The 24,122-nt window shown below is 43.5% G+C and overlaps 1 protein-coding gene across 1 annotated transcript in view; it reads left to right on the forward strand.

The window, feature by feature from the left end:
- The first annotated feature begins 23,297 nt into the window (after positions 1-23,297).
- Positions 23,298-24,122, forward strand: part of LOC126412738 (UDP-glucosyltransferase 2-like) — a 141,062-nt gene continuing 140,237 nt past the window's right edge. Inside the window, exon 1 of the mRNA XM_050082472.1 lies at positions 23,298-23,383. The gene's annotated coding sequence lies outside the window, so the exon portion shown is untranslated. The remainder of the gene's footprint in view (positions 23,384-24,122) is intronic.

The following is a 24,122-nucleotide window of genomic DNA, read 5'->3' on the forward strand; positions in this document are numbered from 1 at the left end:
ATGTGGATGACCTCATTCTTTCCGTTATTTAGATTCAACTGTCACTTTTCGCACCATTCAGATATTTTTTCTAAATCGTTTTGCAGTTTGTTTTGATTTTCGGATGACTTTATTAGTCGATAAACGACAACGTCATCTGAAAACAACCGAAGACGGCTGCTCAGATTGTCTCCCAAATGGTTTATACAGATAAGGAACAGCAAATGGCCTATAACACTACCTTGGGGAAAGCCAGAAATCACTTCTGTTTTACTCGATCACTTTCCGTCAGTTACTACGAACTGTGATCTCTATACCAGGAAATCACAAATCCAGTCACATAACTGAGACGATATTCCATAAGCCCGCAATTTCAATAAGAGCCGCTTGTGTGGTACAGTGTCAAAAGCCTTCTGGAAATCCAGAAATACGGAATCGATTTGAAATCCAATAGCACTCAACACTTCATGTGAATAAAGAGCTAGTTGTTTTTCACAGGAACGATGTTTTGTAAACCCATGTAGACTGTGTGTCAATAGACAGTTTTCTTAGAGGTAATTTATAATGTTTGAACACAATATATGTTCCAAAATCCTGCTACATATCGACGTTAACGATATGGGCCTGTAATTTAGTGGATTACTCATACTACCTTTGTTGAATATTGGTGTGACCTGCGCAACTTTCCAGTCTTTGGGTACGGATCTTTCGTCGAGCGAACGGTTGTATATGATTGTTAAGTATGGAGCTAATGCATCAGCATAGTCCTAAAGGAACCCAGTTGGTATACATTCTGGACCAGAAGACTTGCTTTTATTAAGTGATTTAAGTTAATTCACTACTCCGAGGATATTTATTTCTACTTTACTTATGTTGGCAGCTGTTCTTGATTCTAATTCTGGAATATTTACTTCGTCTTCTTTTGTGAAGGCATTTCGGAAGACTGTGTTTAGTAACTCTGTTTTGGTAGCACTGTCTTCGGTAGTATCTCCATAGCTATCGCGCAGAGAAGGCATTGATTGTTTCTTGCCGCTAACATACGTCACATACGACCAGAATGTCTTTGGATTTTCTGTCAGGTTTCGAGAAAACGTTTCGTTGTGGTACTGTTATAGGCATCTCACATTGAAGTCCGCGCTAAATTTCAAGCTTCTGTAAAAGATCGCCAATCTTGGGGACTTTGCGCCTATTTAAATTTGGCACGTTTGTTTCGTTGTTTCTGCAACAGTGTTCTATTCCGTTTTGTGTACCAAGGAGGATCAGCTCCGTCGTTTGTTAATTTATTTGGTATAAATCTCTCAAGTGCTGCTGATACTATTTCTTTGAATTCAAGGCACATCTGGTATACACTTACATTATTAATTTGGAACGAGTGGAAATTGTCTCTCAGGAAGGCGTCAAGGTAATTTTTGTCTGGTTTTTTGAATAGGTAAATTTTTCGCTTCTTTTTCGGGGATTTGGGGATTACAGTATTCAATCTCACTACGACGACCCTGTGTTCACTAATCCCTGAATCGGTTTTGATGCTCGTTATTAACTCAGGATTATTTCTTGCTAAGAGGTCAAGTGCGTTTTCACAACCGTTTACTATTCGCGTGGGCTCAGGCATCAGAATGTGGCTGCCTGTAGCAGTCATGAACTATGAAGTCGGAGCTGCAACTTGGTAGTATCTGGATACTTTTCTCTGGTGGAGGCTCCAAGAGCAAGTGGGCAGTGTAATTGCCGCTAGTCATCCTATATTGCGCCGACAGAGGTGCTTTTAGTCCAGAGCTGATGGAGGTGTGGCTCAGTGGGTACACACCATTGAGTCTGCTGGATACCACACATACATGGACGAAGTCAGTGGGAAATGGCTAGTAGTTCTGTGAAGATAGTCATTGTACACTTACTCCTTTTGCACTTGTGTGTGAGCGGCACTATAACAGAGATCAGTGTCTGATGGAAACCTGAAATTCCATTGCCCACTTAAAGATGCTGGTATGGTGGTATCAATGTGTGATACCACAGTTTCAGCTATCCTTTTTTCGATTACATATTTTGCATATCAATTACAGGACCGTTCTTCAGTAAATTTTCCTACTGCTCGTTGGTCGATTTCCATATCCCTCTGCGGCATGAGAAATACTTAGGTTTCACTAGCGACGATCTTTGGAGTGAGTTTATCACCAAATGAACGTCTTGAACTTGGTGGTGACACGTGAGCGTGTTGTGTTTGACGGAATGTGAACAAGCAGTTGTAATGTGGCAGTCAGCCTGTTGTTGTCAAATAAGAGTAGTCCTAACTGGGCTTGCCATGTAGTGCAGTGCGTGTTACTGAAAGCCAGTCAGCGCTGAGCAGTGTTGTGCGTAGAGAGCGTGTTATTGTGAATTAGTGCATTCATGGCGGTTAGTACTGTTTCTATCAGACAAGCTTTGGTCTGATAATTCTTTTACCACTCAGCGTGATACTGGTATTGATGTTTAGAGTGGCTGCAATATGAGTTTTAGAGAGCAAGCTATTTAATTGATTTTGCCAAGCACATTGTGCTCCTCTCTACGTATCCTGCTCAGCTATCTGAGGTAATGTCCTGCTGCTTTCATTTTCTTACGGTTTGGGTTGTATCTAATGGCAGTGTGACTTATTATATTTTCTTATGAAAGACGGAACAGAGCTACTGTTAGGCTGAGTTCAGTATTCAGCATTTGTGACGTCTGCATCCAATATTTAACCGGAGAGAGGGAGTTATAAACTCATTGTTTTCATTCACTAAACAGAAGGGAAATATTTCTGTATTTTTCTTAATATTGCCGATTCAGGAATCGAACTAAATATAAGTGTATTAAGTGTACCAGATGCTACGTGTTTTATTAATTTATGCAAGGGTTTGTTGTAATAATTATTCTGATAAACCAGAAATTTTTTTGAATTTTCCAGTTTCTGTACCTCGGTCAGACTAATGCTCCCATCTCATACGTTTTCCAAAGAAAAAAACCAACGACACACCACGAAGAAATTATTGGCGTAAAGCGGTAGACACTTTGTTTTCTGAAACTGTAATCATCCGTTTGTCTGTAAATGTACATCATATTTACCGATTTCCGTCCCATTTGAATAACTGCTTCGTGGTGTGCCATTATTATTTTTTTTTTTTTTTGTCTCGACGTATATTTTCGCCCCGTGGGAATGAGTGCTGTAATGCTCGCCATTTCGAATCATATTTCTTTTACACTTCGCCACTTGTTGTGGCGTCACTGGCAGAAACTCTTGTGCCTTTAGGAAGACCGATGCCTGAGGCATACAAAAACTTCTAGCGTCATACCTTGACAAGAGTTTTTCCCGAGAACCGGAGAAAATACTGATCCTACGATAAATCGTCAAGCAGGTCGAGGGCCTCTATATTTTTTTTAAAATTTCATTTTGTTCGTTGTCATTTGTTGTATCTGATCGGGGCGGACGTCCTAAGACACCCTTTTAAGTTCGTTGTTGATCTATCAACTCAGTTTTTTTTATTACAGGGGGCGGCTAACCCTCTAACCAAGCACGCTGACCTACCGTGCCGGCTATATACAGTCAGTCGTTGACCTGTCTGCTGCGGCAATAGAAGACAAGGAAAGGACTGCCGAAGTTTTGAATCTCACCTTTAAGAAATGAATCACAAAGGAGGATCGTACGAATACCGTCGTTTGACCGTAGCACTACCTCCCGTATGGGGGACGCAGTAAAAAGCATCCTTGGCGTAGAGAAGCAGCTGAAATAGTTGAAAACAAACAATTCACTAGGTCCGGAATGAATCTCATTTCGACTTTATAGAGACTGCTCTACGACACTGGACCCTCACTTACTTGCATTTATCACTAATCTCTCGCCCAGCGGAAAGTTCCAAGCGACTGGAAAAAAGCGCCGATGGCTCTTTTATGTGAGAAAAGTAAATGAACGGACCCGAAAAATTACAGACCAATACCCCTAACATCGGTCTGATGCATAATTCTGGAACTTTTTTTCTGAGTTCGAATATAACAAATTTCCTTCAGACGGAAGAGCTTATGACCACAAATCAGCACGGATTTAGAAAGCATCGCTCGTGCGAAAATCAACTTGCCCTTTCCTCACACGACATCCTGGGAAGGACGGATGAAGGACAACATCCAGATATCTTATCCTCAGATTTCCGTAAAGCGTTTGACACGGTACCCCATTGCAGATTGCTAACGAAAGTACGTCATATGGAAAATATTTCCAGATATGTGAGTGTCTCGAAGACTTCTTAAGAGACAGAACACAGTATGTTGTCCTCGGCGGCGAGTGTTCATCAGAGACTCGTAGGTATCGTCAGGTGTGCTCGAGGGAAGTGTGATAGGGCCGCTAATATTCTCTATACACGTAAATGAGCCGGCGAACAGGGTGAGGAGAAATCTGCGGCTGTTTGTGGCGATGCTGTGGTCTGCAGGAGGGAGTCGTCGTTGAGTGACTTTAGCAGGATATAGGATGACTCATACAGGATTTCTAATTGGTGTGATGTGGCAGTTAGTTCTAAATGTAGAAAAGTGTATGTTAATGCAAATGTGGAGGAAAAACAATATCGTAACCCTCGAGTACGGCATTGGTAGCGTGCTGCATGACACATTCACGTCGATTAAATATCTAGACATAACGTTGAAAAGTGATATGAAATGGAACGAACTTGGAAGGTCACTTGTAGAGCAGGCGCATAGTCGACTTAGGTTTATTGGGAGAATTTTATGAAAGTGTGGTTCATCCGTAAGGAGGCCGCATATAATCACTCGTGCGACCTATTCTTGGGTACTGCTCGAGTGTCTGGGATCCGTACAGCTGGGATTAAAGGAAGAGATGGTTCAAATGGTTCAAATGGCTCTGAGCACTATGGGACTTAACTTCTGAGGTCATTAGTCCCCTAGAACTTAGAACTACTTAAACCTAAGGACATCACACACATCCATGCTCGAGGCAGGATTCGAACCAGCGACCGCAGCGGTCGCGCGGTTCCAGACTGTAGCGCCTAAAACCGCTCGGCCACCCCGGCCGGCGAAGAGATGGAAGTAATTCAGAGACAAGGGGCTAGATTTGTTGCCGGTGAGTTCGATCGAGACGCAAATATTACGAAGGTGTTTCTTGCACTCAAATGGGAAGACGACGTTCTTTCCGCGAAAAACTGTTGATAGAGTTTGGAGATCTGGCGTTTTAAGATGACAGCCGAACTACTCTACAGTCGCCAAAGTGTATTTCGCTTAAGGGCCACGAAGAAAAGAGGAATTAGGGGTCGTACGGAGACATAGACACTCGTTTTCCCATCGCTGTATTTGCGAGTGGAACAGGAAAGGAAACGACCAGTAGTGGTACCAGGCACCTTTGTATCGTCACGTGTTGAAGGTACTCGCCACGGTACTCCTCGAACACCCGATAGGTCGCGCAGTTTCCGAAACGCTCCTGCCGAACCTCCGGCCCATCACAATCAAACTCAGATAGACCGCGCACCTCCCTCATTCTATACGTGGTCAGCACTCTCACTGATATGACATTCACCATTCGGTGGCTTGCGGGTTATGTATGTATACATGAATATGGCTCTAAGCACTATGGGACTTAACAACTGAGGTCACCAGTCCCCTAGACTTAGAACTACTTAAACCTAACTAATCTACGGACATCACACATCCATGCCAGAGGCAGGATTCGAAACTGCGACCGTAGCAGCAGCGCGGCTACGGACTGAAGCGCCTAGGACCGCTCGGCCACCGTGGCCGGCTACATGAATATGCAGGTGTGGAGGTTCGTCACGATTGACGGATAGTATTTGTTGTATTTACCAAATGAGTTTGGTATCGAATATATGCTGATCAGTCAAAACATTAAGACCACCAAACTACTATCGATATAAATCCGTCCAGGCGATAGCAGCGTCACCTGACGACGAATGAATGCTAGTAAGACACACGCACGGTCCATGTCGTATCAGTGAGAGTGTTGACCGTGTATAGAATGAAGAAGGCTCGCGATCTGTCTTTGATTGTGATAGGCCGGAGGCTCGGCAGGAGCGTTTCGGAAATTGCGCGACCTGTCGGGTGTTCGAGGAGTACCGTGGTGAGTACCTTGAACACGTGACGAAAACAAGGTGAAACCACGTCCAGGCGTCGAGGGGTTGAGCGGCCATCCCTCATTACAGACGTCGGACATCATAGGCCGGGCAGACTGGTAAAACAGGACAGGCAGCGAACTGTAGCAGAACTAACATCAGACTTAAGGGGCTCCGGAACGCCCTATACTTGCAATGTTAAAATAACGCTTATAAATTACATATTTCCTCACAAAGTATTTGAGGTAGGAAGTTGAACTTTTTACAGATTATTTATTGGAATATGGGCTACAACTTAACACAGGGATTTTACAAAATTTTAGTTCAGTTATTAAAGATGATTTTTTCTTTCAATTGTAATGAAAATTCACAACATTTTTTTGCAATTTTTTATTTATATATTCAAAAATATACAGTTTTTTGGAAAAAGGCTGTGTTAAATTATGCAGAAGGTACTGTGTAACATTTACTGATAGTTTGAAACAAATATGTTTGGAAGATCCTTCGAAAACATGTAATTAGTATGAGAAAATAAAAGTTTTGGGAATCGAGCGACAAAGATTATTTTTAGTGCATTCCAGGTCCATAGGATGGATTATCTTCATCCTCTGCAAACTCCTCCTCCAGCTTCCTCTTGTTCCTCCTCCTGTTTACTCTTGCTTGTATTTCTAGACTCTTTACAGTCCTGTCTGCAGCCCGAAGGCGTTCCTTGTCTAAAGCAAGCATCGCTCGTTGTTGTGTTCGTAGATTTTGCTACCATTTTCTTCAGTTGCAGTTACTGCAACACTGTTCCAAAAGGTGGTCATGTATGAACACTTATCACATTTCAGTTGTATTTCACTAGCAAGTCCTACGTGCTTTATTATGGAGAGTTCCAGACCAACTTCACTACAATGAATACATCTTACACGGTTTGAAAAAATTCCTTTGAGAACCGACACATCAAATATTTCATTCACATCTGATTCGCCCATAAAACATTCATAGTTTTCACTCATTGAACCAAGCTTCTTCTGTGAAGTATTTTCTTTCCCACTTTGACTGCTATGGGCAGGTGTACTTGAGAGGTTAGGTTCACTCACTTGGTTATCGTCTTTATTGTTTACAGTAATAACACATACCTTTGGCTTTCCAACATTTCTCCTTTTCCTAAAAGCCTTCAGAGGATTTCTAATAACTTTACTTTTACTCATTATTATACCTCAACAAAACAGAGACTCCAGAAACAGAATTAATTACGAATATTTTCGAGATAACGACAGAGTAAATAAACATGAAACAATCGACAGTCACACCAGCGATATATATTGAACCATCGCAGGTTAGCCACAACACATACTATATCACACATCACTAAAATGTACTTGATGAACACGGACGTTAATAATAACACCATTTGACAGCAGTTTAACAGCGCCACAGTGGGTCACCCCCATGTAGAACACATTTTAAAAAAAATTTAAAAATAGTTGTAGTCTTCGGAATTGAATAAATTATATATCTATTAAAAGGTAATAGTCTGCAGATTCAGAAAACGCAAAAAAGTAAAAATTGAACTTTTCATGATTTTGAGCCTTTCCGGAGCCCCTTAAATGCTAGGCAGAGAACAAGTGTGTCTGAACACACTGTGCATCGACCACTTTTACGATGGGCCTCCTCAGCCATTGTTAACACCACAGCATCGGCAGCTAGGACTGCAATGACCACGTGACCATCGGCACTAGACTTTGGCGCAATGGGAGAGTGTTGCATGGTCTGATGAATCCCTTCTTCGTGATGCTGATGGGTGGGCGCAAATTCGTCGTCTTCCAGGCAACAACTCCTTGACACCTGCACTGCGGGACGGAGGCAAACTGGCGGCAGCTCCATTATGCTCTGGGAAACATTCGTGTGAATATCCATGGGTCCAGTGGAGTTCGCGCAAGGCACCATGAGGCCAAGGAGTGTTGCACACCCCTTCTCGACGGCAGTGGCATTTCTCAGATAGATAATGCACCCTGTCACAAGGCCAGGAGTGTGATGGAGGGGCTCGAGGAGCACAGTGACAAGATCCAATTGACGCTGGCTCCCCAACAAGCCAGATCTGAACCTGATCGAATACATGTCGGACGTGACTGAACGTGGTATCAGAGCTCATGGCCCACCTCTCCCCGAATTTACGGGAATTAGGGGACTTGTGTGTGCAGATGTGGTGCCGACTCCTTCCAGCGACCGACCAAGGCCTCATTACTTGCATGCCACAACGCTTCGCCACTGTTATTGTGGTGTGCGTACTGTAAGACCTTCGGTACACACACCATCAGATTATTTGACTTGTCGCTCTAACGAATTAGGCGAGTGTCAGCAATATGTCTCGTGGTCTTATCGTGGCGTGTTTTTCTTCTGCCGTTAGGTCAGACGATAGAAATGCCACTTGTACGCTTAGAGTAGCAGATTGAAAGGGACCAACTTTAAACAGAACTTGATTAATTTTCACACACATTTATTAAAACAATAACAAGCATAAAAATTACTTAACTTGATTCTGGATGCTATTTACAATTGACAATCTGAAGTTGCTTTGCTCTTGGTACGTTAATCTTATTCTCACATATCTCTGATACTTGACCTAGTGTCTATACATTTATCTTCGTGGCTTTGTACAGGAATATGATAATCTTATTAGGCGCAGACTGAAACTTGACTATAGACTAATGCAGACTAATGCAGACTGACGCAGACTCACTAATCGGAGGTCTGTACACTCGTTATAATACCTCGCGCGTTCAGGTATCACTGCGCGAGTGTGATCCGCGAGGAGAAAAGGTTCTACGTTAGCAGCAATCTCATTGGCTGCGTTACATATTAATACGCGGATCGGCGGAAGCAGAATTTGGTCCGTCTCGAAGACAGCACCATCTCGTAGGGCGGAGACGGACGAGCGCTGCGCCTGCGCTGTCGTTCTTAGTGGGGCGCGCTCTAGTGGGAAAGTTGTGTACGCGCTCACCACGTGGAACTATGTACCCAACAGTTATACATGCCAAAGGTAGACATACCAGCTACTAGGTGCGTGGTCATAATGTTCTGGCTGTGCCTCCAAAGTCATATTGTAATTTTGTAGTAATGAGGTTAAAGCTTGTTTCTGTTCAGTTAAACTGCATAGTATATACACTGAAGCGCCAAAGTAAATGCTATAGGCATGCATATTCAAATACAGAGATAGGTAAACAGGCAGAATATGGCGCTGCGGTCGACAACACCTGTAGAAGACAAGTGTCTGGTGCAGTTGTTAGATCGGTTACTGCTGCTACAATGGCATGAAATCAACATCTAAGTGAGTTTAAACGTGCGTTCAAACAAAATGGTTCAAATGGCTCTAAGCAGTATGGGACTTAACATCTTAGGTCATCAGTCCCCTAGACTTAGAACTACTTAAACCTAGCTAACCTAAGAACATCACACAAGTCCGTGCCCAAGGCAGGATTCGAACCTGCGACCGTAGCAGCAGCGAGGTTCCAGAATGAAGCACTTAGAACCGCTCGGCCACAGTGGCCGGCAATGTTAAGTTTATGGCAGAAAAACATGGGCTACATACACTCCTGGAAATTGAAATAAGAACACCGTGAATTCATTGTCCCAGGAAGGGGAAACTTTATTGACACATTCCTGGGGTCAGATACATCACATGATCACACTGACAGAACCACAGGCACATAGACACAGGCAACAGAGCATGCACAATGTCGGCACTAGTACAGTGTATATCCACCTTTCGCAGCAATGCAGGCTGCTATTCTCCCATGGAGACGATCGTAGAGATGCTGGATGTAGTCCTGTGGAACGGCTTGCCATGCCATTTCCACCTGGCGCCTCAGTTGGACCAGCGCTCGTGCTGGACGTGCAGACCGCGTGAGACGACGCTTCATCCAGTCCCAAACATGCTCAATGGGGGACAGATCCGGAGATCTTGCTGGCCAGGGTAGTTGACTTACACCTTCTAGAGCACGTTGGGTGGCACGGGATACATGCGGACGTGCATTGTCCTGTTGGAACAGCAAGTTCCCTTGCCGGTCTAGGAATGGTAGAACGATGGGTTCGATGACGGTTTGGATGTACCGTGCACTATTCAGTGTCCCCTCGACGATCACCAGTGGTGTACGGCCAGTGTAGGAGATCGCTCCCCACACCATGATGCCGGGTGTTGGCCCTGTGTGCCTCGGTCGTATGCAGTCCTGATTGTGGCGCTCACCTGCACGGCGCCAAACACGCATACGACCATCATTGGCACCAAGGCAGAAGCGACTCTCACCGCTGAAGACGACACGTCTCCATTCGTCCCTCCATTCACGCCTGTCGCGACACCACTGGAGGCGGGCTGCACGATGTTGGGGCGTGAGCGGAAGACGGCCTAACGGTGTGCGGGACCGTAGCCCAGCTTCATGGAGACGGTTGCGAATGGTCCTCGCCGATACCCCAGGAGCAACAGTGTCCCTAATTTGCTGGGAAGTGGCGGTGCGGTCCCCTACGGCACTGCGTAGGATCCTACGGTCTTGGGGTGCATCTGTGCGTCGCTGCGGTCCGGTCCCAGGTCGACGGGCACGTGCACCTTCCGCCGACCACTGGCGACAACATCGATGTACTGTGGAGACCTCACGCCCCACGTGTTGAGCAATTCGGCGGTACGTCCACCCGGCCTCCCGCATGCCCACTATACGCCCTCGCTCAAAGTCCGTCAACTGCACATACGGCTCACGTCCACGCTGTCGCGGCATGCTACCAGTGTTAAAGACTGCGATGGAGCTCCGTATGCCACGGCAAACTGGCTGACACTGACGGCGGCGGTGCACAAATGCTGCGCAGCTAGCGCCATTCGACGGCCAACACCGCGGTTCCTGGTGTGTCCGCTGTGCCGTGCGTGTGATCATTGCTTGTACAGCCCTCTCGCAGTGTCCGGAGCAAGTATGGTGAGTCTGACACACCGGTGTCAATGTGTTCTTTTTTCCATTTCCAGGAGTGTATACAAATGCAAACAACATAATTACATTCGAATTCAGAAAAAAGTTCCATAATTATGCATCAAACCGATGTTAGGGGTATTGGTCTGTAATTTTGGCGGGCGGGGGGGGGGGGGGGGGGAGGGTGTTCCGTTCAAATGGTTCAAATGGCTCTGAGCACTATGGAACTTAACATCTGAGGTCATCATCCCCCAGACTAAGAACTACTTAAACCTAACTAACCTAAGAACAGCACACACGTCCGTGCCCGAGGCAGGATTCGAATATGCGACCGTAGCAGCAGCGCGGTTCCGGACTGAAGCGCCTAGAACAGCTCGGCCACAATGGCCGGCTTTAAACGTGGGGTTTGAAACATAACAGTCTAATTGAAACCTATTTAAACACGTAAATTTTAACCAGAAACAGTAATATCTGAGACAGATGTGTTTGGAAACATGTACTTGTGAAAAATTTACAAAGAAAATAATTATGGAATCTTAATTACACTAATGTGTCGAAGTGAGTTAATTGGTAGGAACATTTTGTATGATATGGATCTACTGTAATTAGTAAATATTACAAGTGTATTGTTAACATTTGATACCTAAACGTTTATATATACTACAATTACGATGACACTAGAATTCACTAATGTGTTAAATATATAAGAGTCAAGGTAATCATTGAAATGTGTCATTTGTTTTAGGATGAGAGTTTTAATTGTTAATTAATCAAAATATGTTTTAAACAATGCCGAGGATTGTTCGGGATTGGTGGTGGTGGTGGTGGTGGTTAGTGTTTAACGTCCCGTCGACATCGAGGTCATTAGAGACGGAGCGCAAGCTCGGGTTAGGGAAGGATTGGGAAGGAAATCGGCCGTGCCCTTTCAAAGGAACCATCCCGGCATTTGCCTGAAACGATTTAGGGAAATCACGGAAAACCTAAATCAGGATGGCCGGAGACGGGATTGAACCGTCGTCCTCCCGAATGCGAGTCCAGTGTGCTAACCACTGCGCCACCTCGCTCGGTGTTCGGGATTGTTAAGAAAGTATAAATAGTTACAGCCATGTTAGCAATTTAGGTCAGTACATTGAGTTTATTTAGACAGAAGGCATGTAGCCTGTTGACCTTGATTTATTTCATTATTGTAAGTATGTTACAACTTATTTCAGATTTGTCAAGATGCCTTTATGTGGTTTCAGATTGTAATAAATTTTTAGCTGAAACACAACACGATATTGAATTTTAATTTTACTTTTCCGAAGTTGGAATTTTTACAGTGACTGAGAATCTAGGACTTCTGCTGCGACAGATTGCCAGCTACGCTGACTAAAATCAACAATGTATAGTCTGCGCACAAGCAACGGGACACAACATATCTGAGGTAGCGATGAAGTGCGGATTTCCCCGTACGACCATTTCACGAGTGCACCGTGAATGTCAGAAGTCCGGTGAAACATCAAATTTCCAAGATCGCTGCGGCCGGAAAAATATCCTGCAAGAAGAGGGCCAACGACGACTGAAGAGAAACGTTCAACGTGACAGGAGTGCACCTCTTCCGCAAATGGTGGATAATCAACAAGCGTCAGCTTGAGAACTACTCAAAGAAACAACATCGATATGGGCTTTTGGAGCCGAAGGCCCACCAATATATCCCTGATGACTGCACAACATAAAGCTTTCCGCCTTGCCTAGGCCCGTCAACACAGACATTGGACTACTGATGACTGGAAACATGTTTCCTGGTAGGACGAGTCTCCTTTCAAATTGTATCAAGTGGATAGACGCGTAAGGGTACGGAGAAAACCTCATGAATCCATGGAGCCTGAATGTAAGCAAGGGGACTGTTCAAGCTGATGGAGTCTCTGTAATAGTATGGGGCGTGTGCAGTTGGACTGATATGGGCCTACTGATACATCTGACTTCCATCGCAAATTGGTAGCTGACATCGATCAGAAATCGGTAGCTAAGGTAGAACATTCAAAATTTCTGGGTGTATGCATTGATGAGGGGTTGAACTGGAAAAAACACACTGAAGATCTCCTGAAACGTTTGAGTTCAGGATCATTGCAAATTTTGGTGATATACATCTCAGTAAATTAGCTTACCACGCCTTTTTTCATTCTCTGCTTTCGTATGGCATCATATTATGGGGCAACTCATCATTGAGTAAAAGAGTGTTCATTGCACAAAAGTGTGTAATCAGAATAATTGCTGGAGCTCATTCAAGATCATCCTTCAGACAGTTATTTAAAGAACTAGAGATCTTCACTGTAGCCTCACAATATATATATTCACTTATGAAATATGTTATTAACAGTCCGAACGAATTCAAAAGTAATAACAGTGTACGTGGCTACAACACTAGGAGAAAGGATGATCTTCACTACTGAAGGTTAAATCTAACTTTGGCTCAGACGGGGGTAAATTATGCTGCCACAAAAGTCTTTGGTCACTTACCTAATAGCATCAAAACTCTGACAGATAGCCATACAGCATTTAAAAGGAAATTCAAAGAAGTCCTTCTACTCATTAGACGAATTTTTGGATGTAGTAAGTGGGTAATTTCCCCAACCCCCACCACAAAAAAAAAAAATTAAAAATATTAAGTGTCATGTAATATTTTGTATAATGTAATATCTCGTATATACACCTTTTATTAACTCGACACGTTCCACATCATTACGAAGAGTCGTATTCATGATCTATGAAACAAGTACCAATCTAATCTCTAATCTAATCTAGATATGACTCTGGCAGGTGACACGTACGTAAGCATCTTGTCTGATCACGTGCATCCATTCATGTCCATTGTGCATTCCGACGGACTTGGGCAGTTCCAGCAGGACAATGCGACACCCCACACGTCCAGAATTGCTACATAATGGCTCCATGAACTCTCTTCTGAGTTTAAACACTTCCGCTGGCCACCAAACTCCCCAGACATGAACATTTTTGAGCGTATGTGGGATACCTTGGAACGTGCTGTTCAGAAGAGATCTCACTCTTACGGATTTATGGGCAGCCCCGCAGGCTTCATGCTGTCAGTTCCCTCCAGCACTACTTCAGACATTAGTCGAGTCCATGACACGTCGAGTTGCGATATTTCTAAGTGCTCGCGGGGTCCTACACGATATTAGGCAGGTGCATCAGTTTCTTCCTCCCCCCCCCCACCCCATGAACCATGGACCTTGCCGTTGGCGGGGAGGCTTGCGTGCGTCAGCGATACAGATAGCCGTACCGTAGGTGCAACCACAACGGAGAGGTGTCTGTTGAGAGGCCAGAAAAACGTGTGGTTCCTGAAGAGGGCCAGCGGACTTTTCAGTAATTGCAGGGGCATCAGTCTGGATGATTAACTGATCTGGCATTGTAACACTAACCAAAACAGCCTTGCTGTGCTGGTACTGCGAATGGCTGAAAGCAAGGGGAAACTACAGCCGTAGTTTTTCCCGAGGGCATGCAGCTTTACTGTATGGTTAAATGATGATGGCGTTCTCTTGGGTAAAATATTCCGGAGGTAAAATAGTCCCCAATTCGGATCTCTGGGCGAGGACTACTCAAGAGGACGTCGTTATCAGGAGAAAGAAAACTGGCGTTCGACGGATCGGAGCGTGGAATGTCATATCCCTTAACCGGGCAGGTAGGTTAGAAAATTTGAAAAGGGAAATGGATAGGTTAAAGTTATATATAGTGGGAATTAGTAAAGTTCGGAGGAACAAGACGTCTGGTCAGGTGAATACAGGGTTATAAATACAAAATCAAAAAGGGGTAATGCAGGAGTAGGTTTAATAATGAATAAAAAAATAGGAGTACGGGTAAGCTACTAGAAACAGCATAGTGAACGCGTAATTGTAGCCAAGATAGACACGAAGCCGACGCCTACTACTGTAGTACAAGTTTATATGCCAACTAGCTCTGCAGATGATGAAGAAATTGATGAAATTTATGATGAGATAAAAGAAATTATTCAGATAGTGAAGCGAGACGAAAATTTAATACTCATGGTTGACTGGAATTCGTTATTAGGGAAAGGAAGAGAAGGAAACGTAGTAGGTGAATATGGATTGGGGGGTAAGAAACGAAGGAGGAAGCCCCATGGTAGAATTTTGCACAGAGCATAACTTAATCATAGCTAACACTTGGTTCAAGAATCATGAAAGAACGTTGTATACATGGAAGAATCCTGGAGATACTAGAAGGTATCAGATAGATTACACAGAGGGGTCCAAAAAAGATGTATCCACTGTTTAAAAGTCCATAACGTGCAAACTAATTGACGGAATTGTCTAATTTTTGGTGAAAGTGTAGCTGAAAGTAGGAGTTCGAAATAGTCACCATTAAAACCTACACACAAACGATGCTGTCGAACTGCAGCACGAACTACTGACTGCAACGTGTTCAGTTGGATATTTGCCCATGAATCTACGATGGATTCTCGAAGTTCATGCAATGTGCGTGGCTTTTGTCGATAAACGACATCCTTTAATGTTCCCCACAGGTAAAAGTCCAGAGGAGTTAGGTCTGGGGAACGTGGTGGATACTCCACAGCACCTCTACGGCCTATCCATCTTTCTGGTAGATTTTCGTCGAGATACGCCCTAACACGATTTTGGTAGTGGGCTGGGGCACCATATTGTTGAAAGTAAACTCTTCCGTCTCCATACAAGTCTCGGATGGCAGGTAAAATGGATATCTGAAGCATCTGAAGGTACACCTCACCGGTAACTGTGCCGTCAAAGAAGAATGGCCCAATCAAGCCCCGGTAAGACAACCCACACCAGACATTTACTCCTGGCAAATTCACGGCTTTGTCTACATGGACTTTCGGATTTTCGGCGACCCAGTAGATGCAATTTTGGCGATTTACTGCATTATTGGGTTTGAACTGTGCCTCATCAGACCACACAATCAACTCTGCAAACTCTTCATCGTTGCGCACCATGTTAGTAAACCACTCGCAGCACTCTATTCCACGATCTGGGTCCTCCTCTTTCATTGCGTGTAGCAGTCGGGGGATGTAGGACTTCCACTTTGCTGTCTTCAAAATTCGCCGAACACTTCAGCGACTCACTCCAGTTCCACGGGCACACTGTCTCACAGACTTTTGTGGTGAGCGAGTGAATTGTTGTAACATACGACGGGAGTTAGCTGGACTTGTTACTCTTGCAGGTCGTCCAGATCGTTGTTTGTTTACATCTTTAACATAGCCTTCTCATTCAAATTTGACTCGAATGCGAAGAATCGTTAAACGTCTCGGTGGCTCTGTTTGATACTCATTTCGTCATTGCCGTTGAACGTCATTAATGTTTTCGTACTTAAAATAACACTTCAAAACTGACTTCCTTTCATCGAATGTAACCCTTAAGCCAGCCATGTTTACTCGAGTAACCAGGTGCAACTAAGAACAAAACACTGACTATCTGGCGACTGTCATCTGACAAACAAAACAACGCAATAAAACGGGGTGTGTGGCGATTGCCAGAACTACAAACTATTACACTACCAAAGATGAGACAACTCCGTCAATTAGTTTGCCAGTTATGGAATTTTAAACAGTGGATACATTTTTTGGAACCCTCTGTATAATCGTAAGACAGAAATTTAGGAACCAGGTTTTAAATTGTAAGACATTTCCAATGGCAGTTGTGGACTCTGACCACAATCTATTTGTTATGAACTGTAGATTAAAACTGAAGAAACTGCAAAAAGGTGTGAATTTAAGGAGATAGGACCTGGATAAACTGACTAAACCAGAGGTTGTACTGAGTTTCAGGGAGAGCATAAAGGAACAATTGACAGGAATGGGGGAAAGAAATACAGTAGAAGAAGAATGGTTAGCTCTGAGGGATGAAGTAATGAAGGCAGCAGAGGATCAAGTAGGTAAAAAGACGAGGGCTAGTAGAAATCCTTGGGTAACAGAAGAAATATTGAATTTAATTGATGAGAGGAGAAAATATAAAAATGCAGTAAATGAAGCAGACAAAAAGGAATACAAACGTCTCAAAAATGAGATCGACAGGAAGTGGAAAATGGCTAAGCAGAGATGGCTAGAGGACAAATGTAAGGATGTAGAGGCTTATCTCATTAGGGGTAAGATAGATACTGCCTACAGGAAAATCAAAGAGACCTTTGGAGAAAAGACAACCACTTGTATGAATATCAAGAGATCAGATGGAAACCCAGTTCTAAGCAAAGAAGGGAAAGCAGAAAGGTGGAAGAAGTATATAGAGGGCCTATAAAAGGCCGATGTACTTGAGGAAAATATTATCGAAATGGAAGAGGATGTAGATGAAGATGAAATGGGAGATACGATACTGCGTGAAGAGTTTGATAGAGCACTGAAAGACCTAAGTCGAAACAAGGCCCCGGGAGTAGATAACATTCCATTAGAACTACTGACGGCCTTGGGAGAGCCAGTCCTGACAAAACTCTACCATCTGGTGAGCAAGATGTATGAAACAGGCGAAATTCCCTCAGACTTCAAGAAGAATATAATGATTCCAATCCCAAAGAAAGCAGGTGTTGACAGATGTGAAACTTACCGAACCATCAGTTTAATAAGTCACGGCTGCAAAATAATAACGCTAATTCTTTACAGACGAATGGAAAAACTGGTAGCAGCCGACCTCAGGGAAGGTCAGTTTGGATTCCATAGAAATATTGGAACACTTGAGGCAATATTGACGCTACGACTTATCTTTGAAGATAGATTAAGGAAAGGCAAACCTACGTTACTAGCATTTGTAGACTTAGAGAAAGCGTTTGACAACGTTGACTGGAATACTCTCTTTCAAATTCTGAAGGTGGCAAGAGTAAAATACGGGGAGCGAAAGGCTATTTACAATTTGTACAGAAACCAGATGGCAGTTATAAGAGTCAAGGGACATGAAAGGGAAGCAGTGGTTGGGAAGGGAGTGAGACAGGGTTGTAGCCTCTCCTCGATATTATTCAATCTGTGTATTGAGCAAGCAGTAAAGGAAACAAAAGAAAAATTCGGAGTAGGTATTAAAATCCATGGAGAAGAAATAAAAACTTTTTGGTTCACCGATGACATTGTAATTCTGTCAGAGACAGCAAAGGACTTGGAAGAGCAGTTCAATGGAATGGACAGTGTCTTGAAAGGAGGATATAAGATGAACATCAACAGTAGCAAAACGAGGATAATGGAATGTAGTCGAATTAAGTCGGGTGATGCTGAGGGAATTAGATTAGGAAATGAGACGCTTAAAGTAGTAAATGAGGTCTGCTATTTGGGGAGCAAAATAACTGATGATGGTCGAAGTAGAGAGGATATAAAATGTAGACTGGCAATGGCAAGGAAAGCGTTTCTGAAGAAGAGAAATTTGTTAACATCGAGTATTGAGTCGTTTCTGAAAGTATTTGTATGGAGTGTAGCCATGTATGGAAGTGAAACATGGACGATAAATAGTTTAGACAAGAAGAGAATAGAAGCTTTCGAAATGTGGTGCTACAGAAGAATGGGTAGATCACATAACTAATGAGGAGGTATTGAATAGGATTGGGGAGAAGAGGAGTTTGTGGCACAACTTGACTGGAAGAAGGGATCGGTTGGTAGGACATGTTCTGAGGCATCAAGGGATCACCAGTTTAGTATTGGAGGGCAGCGTGGAGGGTAAAAATCGTACAGGGAGACCAAGAGATGAATACACTAAGCAGATTCAGAAGGATATAGGTTGCGGTAGGTACTGGGAGATGAAGAAGCTTGTACAGGATAGAGTAGCATGGAGAGCTGCATCAAACCAGTCTCAGGATGAAGACCACAACAACAACATCAGTTTCTTTTACTCTTCAATGTATTCAGAAGATATGACGTCATAAACATTGACATGCGTAAAACGGAACTCAAATTAACCAGACTACCCTCATGGTGTTGTTGACAATGAGAGAACTTCCAACGAACTTTGCACACAATTCCAAATTTTTTCGTACCTTTTCTCGTTTACGTGATTAAGTCAAATATTGAACACAGTAACTCCTTTGTTAGGCAATCAAAAGTTTGAAACTGCTTTTTACATGGGAGTTCGACTCTTTAAAGAATCGCGGGCTTGCTGTTGACCGCACACTGGCATGAACAGTGACACAACTCTAAATTGCAGTACTTGCGAATAATCGACTCAAAGGAATTTTAAAAAATCCAAACTCCGTCCGTACAGGCCATGGAGGCCTACCGGTACCAACCTGCCGCTGTGTCATCGTTAGCCCACAGGCGTCACTGGATGCGGATATGGAGGGGCATGTGGTCAGCACACCGGTCTCCCGGCCGTATGTCAGTTCCCGAGGCCGGAGCCGCTACTTCTCAAGCAAGTAGCTCCTCAGTTTGCCTCACAAGGACTGAGTGCATCCCGTTTGCCAGCAGCGCTTGGCAGACCGGATGGTCACCCATCCAAGTGCTAGCCCAGCCTGAGAGCGCTTAACTTCGGTAATCTGACGGGAACCGCTCTTACCACAGCGGCAAGGCCATTGGCTAAAGGCATTAAGTCTATTAAACGTGTGTTGAAGTAGTATAAGCTATCTTTAAATTTGAAGTAAGTACTGTTGACAGTAATTTCCATTATATTTTTCGTGCACGTTGGGGCAGTATACAGGTATTTTTGAATGACAAACTAAAAAGTGGCCTTCCGATGTGTGTCACTATTCTTGGCGGGGTGCGATATGTCTCAAAGTCTGTGTCTTGCTTGAATTTTAGTCCATTCATCACAAAATCTAGATGATTCTTCCTCGTTCTTTCTTCCCTAATACCTTTTCTATCAATATGGTGGTCAAGAAATCGTTGTGACGTAGCGTGTGGACAAATAATTTTATTTTCCTCTTTTAGGTGGCAATTATCAACTCCCTTATTTCATCTAAGTCCTACATAACAACCTGTTTCCATTTTTTGCCTCTCTGGCTTATTTTGAGCATCCTTCTCCACATCCACATTTCCATAGCTTCCTGACGTTGTACATCGTGTTTCATCAGGACCCATGTTTCCCAACGATAAACTGCATTGATGAATTTCATTTCTAGTTTTCATACTTTGTGCCTACTTGTAAAAGTTGTTTCTTGCTACTGAAGGAATGTTTAGCGAGTCAGTTCTCCTTCTGATTTCTGAGGTGCACATATTGTCTTGATTGGTAATGCTGCCTAAGTAGCAGAAGTGACTGCTTTATTGCATTGTTATATCATCTGTCTTGACGTTTGTGTCTCTTTATTGGATTTTTTGTCAATTATTATTTTCGTTTTTCAAGTGTTCATATTCAATTTTCCGCCCTTTATTGCTGCTGGTTAATTTCTAAACAATTTCCACTTGTAAGGCTTAAGATGGCTATTTTTTGATGATGTTATTGGATGTGTTAATATTCGTAAATGGAAATGATATATTTGACGAATTATGGCCGGAGAAGCAGTTGTTAGGCAACAGTATCTGTGTCTGCGATGGCAGCACTGTGGAGTCTTTGACAACCAGTAGTGGATAGCTGCGATGTGCAGCAGGCAGATTTTGCTTTTGTTGAGTGTACAGTCTAATACATGGACGCATTTTTGGAACTATTGAGTTACAGATTTATTTCGACGAGGAATGATGACTCAGAACAATCGTTGCATAGCATACGGACATGAAAAGGTTTTGAAATGAAGAACAAGGTATTATTTGACGAGGTCAAAAGTGCATTTTTATTTTTGTAGTCTTGCGTTGTTGGTCCACTTCATCCTCGTCACAGTTGAATTTTTGATAATTATTCTACTGATTGATCTTCTGACTTAATTTACTGTACCGTGGAAGTCATTAGATTAAATGAATTTTCATATTATAGTCTATAATTGTAATCTTAAATAAGTTCCTTCTTAACTGAAGTTTCATAACATAACGATTGAATCATGTTTTTCACTGGCATTCTGTATCAAGATTATGAACCCAATTTCCCTGGGCCAACTGTAGTTAGTATTTAGCAGTATTTATTAACCTGTTGTGGAGTCTTGCTGTGTTGCTGTTTCTGTCAGTACCTCATTTTACAGGTGAGATTCACAATATGTACACTATGTGATCAAAATTATCCGGACACCCCTAAAAACATACTTTTTCATTTTAGGTGGATAGTGCTGCCACCTACTGTCAGGTACTCCATATCCGCGACCTCAGTTGTCATTAGACATCGTGAGAGAGCAGAAAGGAGCGCTCCGCGGAACGCACGGACTTCCACGTGGTCAGGTGATTGGGTGTCACTTGTGTCATACGTCTGTACGCGATTTCCACACTCCTAAGCACCCCTAGGTCCACTGTTTCTGATGTGATAGTGAAGTGGAAGTGTGAAGGGACACGTAGAGCACAAAAGCGTACAGGCCGACCTCGTCTGTTGATTGACAGAGACTGCCGGGCGACAGTTGAAGACGGTCGTAATATATAATACGCAGACATCTATCCAGACCATCACACAGGAATTCCAAACTGTATCAGGATCCACTGTAAGTACTATGACAGTCAGGTGGGAAGTCAGAAAACTTGGATTTCATGGTCGAACGGCTTTTCATAAGCCACACATCACGCCGGTGAATGCCAAACGATGCCTCGCTTTGTATAAGGAGCGTAAACATTGGACAATTGAACAGTGGAAAAACGTTGTGTTGAGTGATGTATCACGGTACACATTGTGGCGGTCCGATGGCAGGATGTGGGTATGGCGAATGACCGGTGAACGTCATCTGCCTGCGTGTGTAGTGCCAACAGTAAAATTCGGAGGCGGTAGTGTTATGGTGTGGTTCTGTTTTTCATGGAGGGGGCTTGCACCCCTTGTTGTTTTGCGTGGCACTATCACAGCACAGGCCAACATTGAGGTTTTAAGCATATTCTTGCTTCCCGCTGTTGAAGAGCAATTCCGGGATGGCGACTGAACCTTTCAACACGATCGATCACCTGTTCATAATGCGTGGCCTTTGGGATGTTTTGGAACGCCAACTTCGTCGCAGGCCTCGCCGACCAACCTCGATACCTCTTCTCAGTGCAGTACTCCGTGAATAACGGGCTGCCATTACCCAAGAAACCTTACAGCACCTGATTGAAAGTATGCCTCCGAGAATGGAAGCTGTGATCAAGACTAAGGGTGGGCCAACACCATACTGAATTCCAGCATTACCGATGGAGATCTCCACGATCTTGTAAGTCATTTTCAGCCAGGTGTCCGGATACTTTTGATCATGTAGTGCAGTTGTTTCGTTTCCTTTGCGCAATGTAGGTGCTGTCAGTTTCTTTATTTTACCAGGGCCATATGTCAGCGAAGAAATTTTCGTGTGCTTCAGGTTACGTTCCTATACAGGTCGACATTACAGTTTTTTATATATAGTTATGATTTTCGAACAGCTCGCACTGATAAAGTCTACTGAGCGTGAAATTATTGGTTTGCTTATTTATTTGCTTGTGAATGAGATCGGTTTTCAAGCACACACGATTCTTTTGAATTTCATGTAAATGATGTAGCTTTGAGCTCAGGAGCACATTTAGGCTGTCGGTTCAAATTTCCAGATTTGTATTTACGATAACATACAAAAAAGTAAAGGCTACTCACTTACAAGACTCACCACAGTTTCAGCCTAGAAGTTTGTGGATTCTAAATACAGCTCTGCCTCATCGGGAAAAAGCTACTGATAAACATTTCTTCCACCACCAGGAGTCGAACCGTTTAACTCAGGATAGATGGCCACGCAACTAACGTAAGTTAGCTACCCAACCCATGGAGACATAGCAGAAATAACATGATGTAGCGTCTGACTTGAAAAACTTCAGGCGACAAGGTCAGTGCTGAACGGATGTCTCCACTCCCAGAGAGTGTAGCACAGCAATGCAGGCTGTTTGATAACTCTAGATTGATGGCAGGTTGGCGGCGAATTTTCTTGGTGTTACCTCTCGCTTAAGATACGTACGCCAACATGACTTTGCTGGAGAGCGTCTTTATGGGAAGAAAATGATTGCACAATTGTGTTCTATGTCTGCTAAGGAAGTCATGCGTTAGACTACCAGATGGAGTTCTACATCGCTAATGACTTTGTCGTCGATGGAATGTTAAATCCTAGCCTTCCATCCCTTTTTCTTTTCTTTTACTAAATAATTTGTTGCAGAAGTGGAAGGCCACATGTAGCTAAGGCGTACGGCCGTCTCGCTAAAACCTGTCACTGACAAAAGTTTCCCGTCAGTGTAGTGGCATTGGCGCAGTCACTATTGCACAACATCGCGTAGCAGCGCCAGAGGCTGAGATTATGTAATCCTCGCGTGGTAGCAGCTTCCACTCTTTATTGGCGCCCGCAGAGCGTGTCAGCCGACTGCTAGGACCACATTCGGCCGGTTAGCGCGGAAGATACTTCCACGAACAGGTAGGTCGTAGATTATCGCGAGAGAATGTGCTCGTATTTTTGTCCAATCTTTGTATTTGGTATGGAAGGCAGTTTAAGTGGTACGGCTGACTTGCCGCCGAAACTGGTGTTAACAACCTACTGTTTTTCAAGTATACCTGGAGATAACTGGTTGTAATTATTTTACTGCACCGCATACTTAGAACTGTCGAATGCAGAGGGAAAACACTGTGGCTTTAGCGACTACTACATAGCTTTGATTAGTTTAGTTGCCAGTATACCTACGGAAAATTACATCGGTTTTTATTTCTTGTCGCGATGGCTGTTTCGCCGCTGCTTTTCGGTCATGCCAGATGTGAGCCTTATAAGAAATTGTGGGAATAGATTCGCCAACTCTTCTTTGTCGCTACTTCGCACAGTTCTCATCCAGCTACAGAAAGAGACAACTGGAATACTCAGCATGGTATAAGTATCGGTGGACAAACAAAACCTGTCAAGGCTTGATGAAAAAGCATTCGGTTTTAATCGTCATGGTGACTGTAGTAGACTAAGGAACACGCTGCATGTGGACTTAAATGCATCAGTCGCAAAGAAAAGCTGCCACTTTCTGCGTTAGAAGAGAAGGAAAACATTATGAACTTTCAATATCGAAGATATATGCTCTCCGGGAGTTGGTACGTATTCGAGCTATACGGCGCGCACTGCAGTGCAAAATGAAGTCATGGAATGATTTCAACATTCATTTGCTCGAATACTGTCC

This window comes from Schistocerca serialis, chromosome 7, assembly GCF_023864345.2.
Source record: "Schistocerca serialis cubense isolate TAMUIC-IGC-003099 chromosome 7, iqSchSeri2.2, whole genome shotgun sequence".
NCBI lineage: Eukaryota > Metazoa > Arthropoda > Insecta > Orthoptera > Acrididae > Schistocerca > Schistocerca serialis.